Raw genomic sequence first — 7,236 nt, forward strand, 5'->3', positions numbered from 1 at the left:
TGAGGAACTGTATTTAAAGGGCCAGAAGGTTGAGAACCACTGTCTAAGGCAGTGATGGCGAACCTATGACACGCTTGTCAGAGGTGACACGCGAACTCATTTTTTTGGTTGATTTTTCTTTGTTAAATGGCATTTAAATATATAAAATAAATATCAAAAATATAAGTCTTTGTTTTACTATGGTTGCAAATATCAAAAAATTTCTATATGTGACACGGCACCAGAGTTAAGTTAGGGTTTTTCAAAATGCTGACACGCCGAGCTCAAAAGGTTCGCCATCACTGGTATATATCATCATCATCATCACCTGAGGATATGTTAAAAAACAACAACAACAACTTGATTTCAGAGAGAAAGAAAAGAAGAAAAAGAGAGAGAGAGAAACATCAATATGACAAGGAAACCTTAATAGGTTGCCTCCCATATATGCCCCAACTGGGAATAAAACTCATTCAACCTAGGTGTGTGCCCTGATTAGGAATTGAACTTGCAACTTTTTGGTGTACAAGATAATGCTCCAATCAACTGGCCAAGGCTAGTAAATAATGTATTTATCATGCTATTTCCTGATAAGCAAGGTGATAGAATCCATTTCTTACATACTTTATTGAGGGTGATTACTCTTTCCTGCTTCATAGACAGGATGGCTCTTCAAATGAATCAAGATAAATTAAGGTTATTAAATACTAATAATAGTCATAACAACTATCCTATCTAATAAAGAAAGAATATGCTAATTGACCCTCATGTCATTGCAAAAATGGCAGCACCCACAGCCAATAAGGAGGGATATGCTAATTGACTGCCCCGCCCTCAAAGATGGCAGCACCCACAGCCACAAGATGGCCGGCAGGGGAGGGCAGTTGTGGGTGATTAGGCCTGCAGGGGAGGGCAGTTAGGGGTGACCTGGCCGACAGGGGAGCAGTTAGTTTCTGTGCTTTTGTGGGAACTACAAATGTTCCAGGGGAGAAAGCAAGATCAAGAGCAGCTTGCTCTTTCAGAGAATTCAAAGCCCATTCAGCTAAAGATGTGACCATTACCATTTTGGCTTCCTCACTGTGCCTTGGATGGCCCACAGGGATCGGGCGTAAACTGGCAGTCGGACAACCCCTGAGGGGTCCCAGATTGGAGAGGGTGCAGGCTGGCCTGAGGGACACCCCCCCAGTGCATAAATTTCATGCACCAGGCCTCTAGTCTCTCTCTATATAAAAACCTAAGCGACCATTATGACTGAATACCAGAATGACCAGTTGACCAGTCACTATGATGTGCACTGAACACCAGGGGGCAGATTCTCAATGCAGGAGCTGCCCCTTCGTGGTCAGTGCACTCCCACAGCCAACCTCCCATGGCTGGCCAACTGCCCGCAGTCCCTCTCCCATGGGCCGCTGGTGCTAAACCATTTGTAGATTTCCTGCTTCTGGGTTGGGGTTTCGTATGTAGCAGAGCAGCTCCCTTGCTGCAATCTATTGAAAGTCAGCCCTCGACACAAGGGTTTGTCTCACTCCCATCCTCTCCCTTCCCTGGTGGTCACCTGCCCACCACGGTGGTGGTACGGCAATGAGGGAAGGAGGAGGGGGGAAGGTGGGGAACCACATTGTGGCGGGGCAGCATTGGAGTCTGGCGTCCATTCCTTTTGTGCCCCGCCTGGTGACCGTTGCCTCCTTTCCCAACCCTGCAGGAGCCTTTGGGCCCAGGACTGGGACAGGAAACCATGGGTGAGTGGCGGTGGACTCGGCCCCTTTCCCAGGGGGATGAGGGCCAGCTCCCTCCTCAGAATCAGCAGCCAACCTCCTGCAATCCCTCTCCCTGCGGCCAACCTCCCATGGTTCCTTCCTCCCCCCCCTGCAGGAATTCGTGCACTGGGCCTCTAGTATGGTAATAATAATAGTAACAAGCAGCAGCAGCAATAGCAGGAAGTTCAGGCCAAAGTGGAACATTACATTTCTAGAGGCTCCTGTTCTCCACTGTGTGACCTTAAAATGAGAATCATTTCTCAAGCTTCTAAGACACCAGAGCATGGAGGCACAGTGCATACACAAGTAAGCTACCACGTTAGTAGTGGCCTTTGGGGGTTTAAATCGTATTCTTGTGACCCCAGGAAGCTGACCAGGGAGAAAAGGGAGAAAAGAAGTACAGGATATTTATCTCTATGTTTTGGAAATGCTTTTGATCAGCAGAGCTGGAACAAGTTTCTGTGCTTTTGTGAGAACTACAAATGTTCCAGGGGAGGAAGCAAGATCAAGAGCAGTTTGCTCTTTCAGGGACTTCAAAGTCCATTCATCTAAAGATGTGGCCATTACCATTTTGGCTTCCTCACTGTGCCTTGGATGGCCCTGAACTTTTCAAGAGGAGAGCCTTGCTGGGTTGGCGCCAGCTTGAACAGATTCCTTGGAGTGCAGTGTCCCAGAAAATCTGCCCTTCCCGGCCTGTGCTCTGGGGTTACAGCCCCATACCAGGAGTGGTCCTTGTACCTACTGGACTACCCATCTGCCTCTCTCCCAGGTGTGGAGAACTGTACATGTAAAACACAGCTGGGCCATCTTTACCAGCCTTCAGGTCTTCCCTGATCTCAGTAGTCTGTCTCTGCTGGTACCAAGTGATGAGTGTGAAAATAAGAATAAGAATAAGAATAAGAATAAGAATAAGAATAAGAATAAGAATAAGAGAAAGAAGAAGAAGAAGAGGAATAAGAAGAAGGAGAAGGAGAAGGAGAAGAAGAAGAAGAGACAAGCAAAGAACTAAATAAACAAAAACAATGTAAGAGCTGTGTGTTCCATTACCCAAACCTATTATGAGCACCAGTCTAGCAGTAACAAGAAGTTGTCCTTTTGTCTGTAAGTCAAGCCATTGAAGTAAGATTTGTACAGTGAGTCTAGATTTCTTCTAGGCATAAGATACACAACTTTTTCTAATCCCAAACAAAAACAAAAACTGAAACGGAACTCAAAGACCCTCATGCTGAAGCCCCCCTAATCCTGCTCCGGCGCCCGATGCTGGTAAAGCTCCATGCTGCAGACCTGCATCTTGTTTCCTGTTAGGTCCTCAGGTCTAAAAATATCTATGGAATGAATGACTAAATCAGGACCCTGATGGTTTGGTCTGTCACCAATTATGTGATCTTGATAAATTTTCTATTGTCAAATTCTCAATTTCTCCATTATCGAACATTTTAGCCAAACCCTGCAAATCACTCAGAGGAATGTCATAAATGTTAATCCCAAGATAAGGGAATTCTGGGACGTATCTTGGAGCACCTCTGGCACTATGTTCAGTAAGTGGGAACTCTTTCTTTTGAATTGGATGTACTCTGGTTACCGCATCACCCTGACAGCTGAGTTGACTTTTATGTGCTTCCGTAGTGAAGATAATAATACTGACATTCTGAATTTCCCCCTCTGTCAAGTGAGGAGTAGGGGCAAGTTCATCTTTGAGGAAGGCCTTTTATAACTCTATAATTTTGTTCTATTCCACTTTCTGGAACTGGTCTCAGAACAAAATGTGAGAGAAATTATACTGTACTGTGAACATACAAAATGACAGTGATATTGCATTTCTTTAAATGTTTTACATCCTTTTCTGTTTCCTCTGCTTTTAACTGTCTTGAGTAGTTTAAGCTTTCCTTATACAGAATGAACTCATGAAATTTTATTCAAAGCAAGTTCGAAAAGTCACATGACACCAAACAATTCTCATTTAAATATTTACTTTAGAATTCTGAATGACATGGCTCTTTCAGATGAAAAACAAGTACTAATAAAAAATGCTTTGAAACTTTTATTTAAATACCTAAGAATTATATTCTATGGCTCAGCTTTCAAAGTATGGGTGTTTATGAATCACCAGAGTTCCAAATAATTGAAAAAGTGGCCCAGGAGCATTAAAGGGAGAATAAATAAAAAGGAGCACAAAAAGAAACATATTTCAAATCTACTGATTGATCATCTTTCATTCTTTTAACAAACATTCCATTACTATCTTGTGTGTGTCAGAAACTATGGTAGGAGTTTGGGATCACAGTCCTCTACTTCCCAGGCTCCTGTGTATGTATGAAAGCAACACTGGATTTAGTGCCTTGGAGTTCAGTCTTGGCCTCTGCCACTAGCCTGATGATGGATGACCTTGGGCAAGTCACTTTCAGTTTTGGGGCTTCTTCTATAGAACAGTAATAGATAAGAGATTCGGCACTAATGCTGTTTGATTTTAAATTTATCTCTCTCAAATACAATGATAGCATATAACTAAAAGACAGTGTTTAGGTTAAAAAAAACACACAAAGTAAGTCATTCTAGAAATTCTAGAAGTCATATACATTTCTATTACAAAATTCATCTATATAATAAAAGCCTAAGCAACCATTACGGCGGAATGACTGGTTGCTATGATACGCACTGACCACCAGGGGGCATATCCTCAATGCACGAGCTGCCCCCCCTGGTGGTCAGTGCACTCCCACAGGGGGAGGCTGCTCAGCCAGAAGCTGGGCTCATGGCTGGTGAGCACAGCAGCACTACTGAGTGGTGGCAGTAAGTGCAGCAGGCCGGGATGAGCGCAAGTGGCGTGGCGCCTGGTCCCGATTTGGGCTCCTCCCTGGCCACCTGCCACTTGGTGCATTGATACATCCCCCGAGGGGTCCTGGACTGTGAGAAGGTGCAAGCTCGGCTGAGGATCCCCGCCCCCTGCCATGCATGAATTTTGTGCACCAGGCCTCTAGTTTGTTAATAAACAAAACACATACATTAAATTTTCACAAAAAATAATAATATTATAAATCTATTTATTGTTTTTTCTCATTCTTTATTTATTCAGGAAACATTTACATAATACCCACTCTGTCCCAGAAATTGTGTTGGGTGTTTGAGATCAGAGATGAAACGTTCTCTGCCTTAAGAAAAGCTCACAATTTAGAAATGGAGCTAGAGAAGGAAATATGAGTGCTATTCATAATCAACAAATATTTGCTGAGTGCCCATTATACTTGGGATACATCAGCGAACAAAACTGATAATGATCCTTTTTTATGGAGTTTATATTCAAGCATGAAGATCACATCATACAGAATAAACATGAAAATTATAAATGATGTGGTATAAGAAAAGGAGAAAAAAATCATGGTGTTAAAAAAGTAGAGCAGGTTAAAGGGTAATGGGGCACCTGTGGTGGGGGTTGGTTCAGTACATTGCAGTTTTAAGAAGTTTGCCAGGTGGGCCTCATTGGGAAGCTAACATTTATGTAAAGGCTTGAAGGGAGTAAGGGAATTAATTATCCATAGGAGGTATCTGGGGAAAGACATTAGGAGCAAAGAGAACTGTCAGTGAAAAATCCCTAAATTTGGAAACAAGGGTGCTGAAATGAAATGAGAATGGGGGGGAGTGAAAGGAGGTGACAGGAGAGTAGTAAGAGTCAGGGAGGGGCAGATCAGGTAGGGCCTTGTAGGACATTTTAATGTACACGTTTAGATAATTTAGCATCTTGGTATCCTCCCATAGTAATGTATTTTCTTGTCCAATCCTCATATTTACCTGGTGGCCGAACTAAATTCCCACTCTTTTCTGTAGTTTAAATGTTTCTTTTTCATTTTTATTTATTGATTTGAGAAACCTTGGAGTATTATTGGGATGATGCTCTAACCAACTGAGCTATGCAGTCAGGGCCTAAATCTGTTTTCCACCCTTCTACTCTCTTCTGAGTTGGAGAATGACTGGTAATGCCAGACAAATTGAGAAAACTGAAATACCACTTCCTGGTCAGGTCTGCACAGCAAACCAAATTGTAGAATGAAAGTCAGTTATTGAACAAAGCAGACCAAAACAAAATGAACAAACACACAAAACCAACTTTTTAAAAATCCAAATAATGGCCTTATTTCTCTATTTTTCTTTAACATTTTAGACTCAAACAGTCAGGGAATGAAGAGAAATATTTTGGTTACATAAAACACCTTCCAAAGGCTCCCTGAAATTTAAGAGTTCTCTTTATATGAGCTTTTGATGAGTAGATATATTTGCATGCTCAGGAGTAAGGAATGAAGTAGAATAACAAAATTAATTGATGCACATGGTGAATAAAGATAAGTGATTACTCCAAGGCAGTCAGAAAGGGAAAGAAGGATGCTTATCTTATTCATCCTTAAGAATTAAGTGCATTGTAGATATGATTTATAGATACCCGAGAGTTCATTTATATTTAGGGTAAAGATATCCTTTTTTAATGACTCTATGGTTCATTCTTATTTTCTGGAGATGTCAGTGGGAACTTACCTGTTACTCTGAGATAGAAACAAATGTGGGAATACAGAGCACAGAAAAGGTTTTCATGTTTACCACCTACAAAAGTCATTCTAATATTAAGAGATGGTATCTGTCAGATGGGTAGGAAGGAATATTGACATAATTGATTTCTGCTACTTTTGGCTCCCTGTGGGTAAAATGAAGAAAAGATGTGCAAGAATGAAGGCTGGTCATTTTTGTAATTGTCTTCAAGGCTGGTTTAGGGATTAGAATTCTAAAATAGGAAACAATAGTCATGGGATCCTCTCTTAGTATTACCAGTGATTTTTCAGACCATTTGACTTCTGAGTGATCACCTAGAAGGGAGATCTGAGAATTGCCTCTTGCTCCAATGGTGGTATGATTTGAGCATATACACTTTCCTGTCTTAAATGATAAATTAATTGAAACAGACTGTGCAGACTAGAATGATACCTCAGTGCCAATGAACATTATTAGCAATTTAGGCAAATTGAAAACATTTTATCATTGTAATATTTTTGACATAAAAATCTTTTGTGCCCACTAATATTACATACCATTTAATCATTTAGAATTAAGCTAAAGTCCCCAGAACCAGTACTTTAATGCACTAATATTACTTGCATCTTAGTAGAGAATGGTACCCTAAAGATTTTGTGCTTCTTATATGTTAGTTATGCATAAAAATGCAATGTTATATTTAGAAATAGTTAGACATAAACAGAGAGGCAGCAAAACCCACTTTAAATACACTTTTGCATGTTCACTACTGTATCAGAATGACTTCCATCAGTCTTCAACTTGCTTATACTCAGGCTCCCAGAAAAAAGTTTCATTTCATAACATAATTTAAGAAAAGCCACAATTCTGAATGCCGACATGGAAATGTTTCTATATAGCAGAAGAAATAACCTCAAATGCCTGGAAATCTCCATGGTCTGAGTAACTTTCCCTCATCCCCCTTCACCCGCTCCCCCCCCCCCCC

General features: G+C 41.2%; 1 protein-coding gene across 2 annotated transcripts in view; it reads right to left on the reverse strand.

The window, feature by feature from the left end:
* The window catches only part of GRM3 (glutamate receptor, metabotropic 3), a 200,801-nt gene that overhangs the window by 59,185 nt on the left and 134,380 nt on the right, over nt 1–7,236 (reverse strand). The window lies entirely within an intron of this gene.

Source organism: Myotis brandtii, unplaced genomic scaffold, assembly GCF_000412655.1.
Source record: "Myotis brandtii unplaced genomic scaffold, ASM41265v1 scaffold1332, whole genome shotgun sequence".
NCBI classification, from domain to species: Eukaryota; Metazoa; Chordata; class Mammalia; order Chiroptera; family Vespertilionidae; genus Myotis; species Myotis brandtii.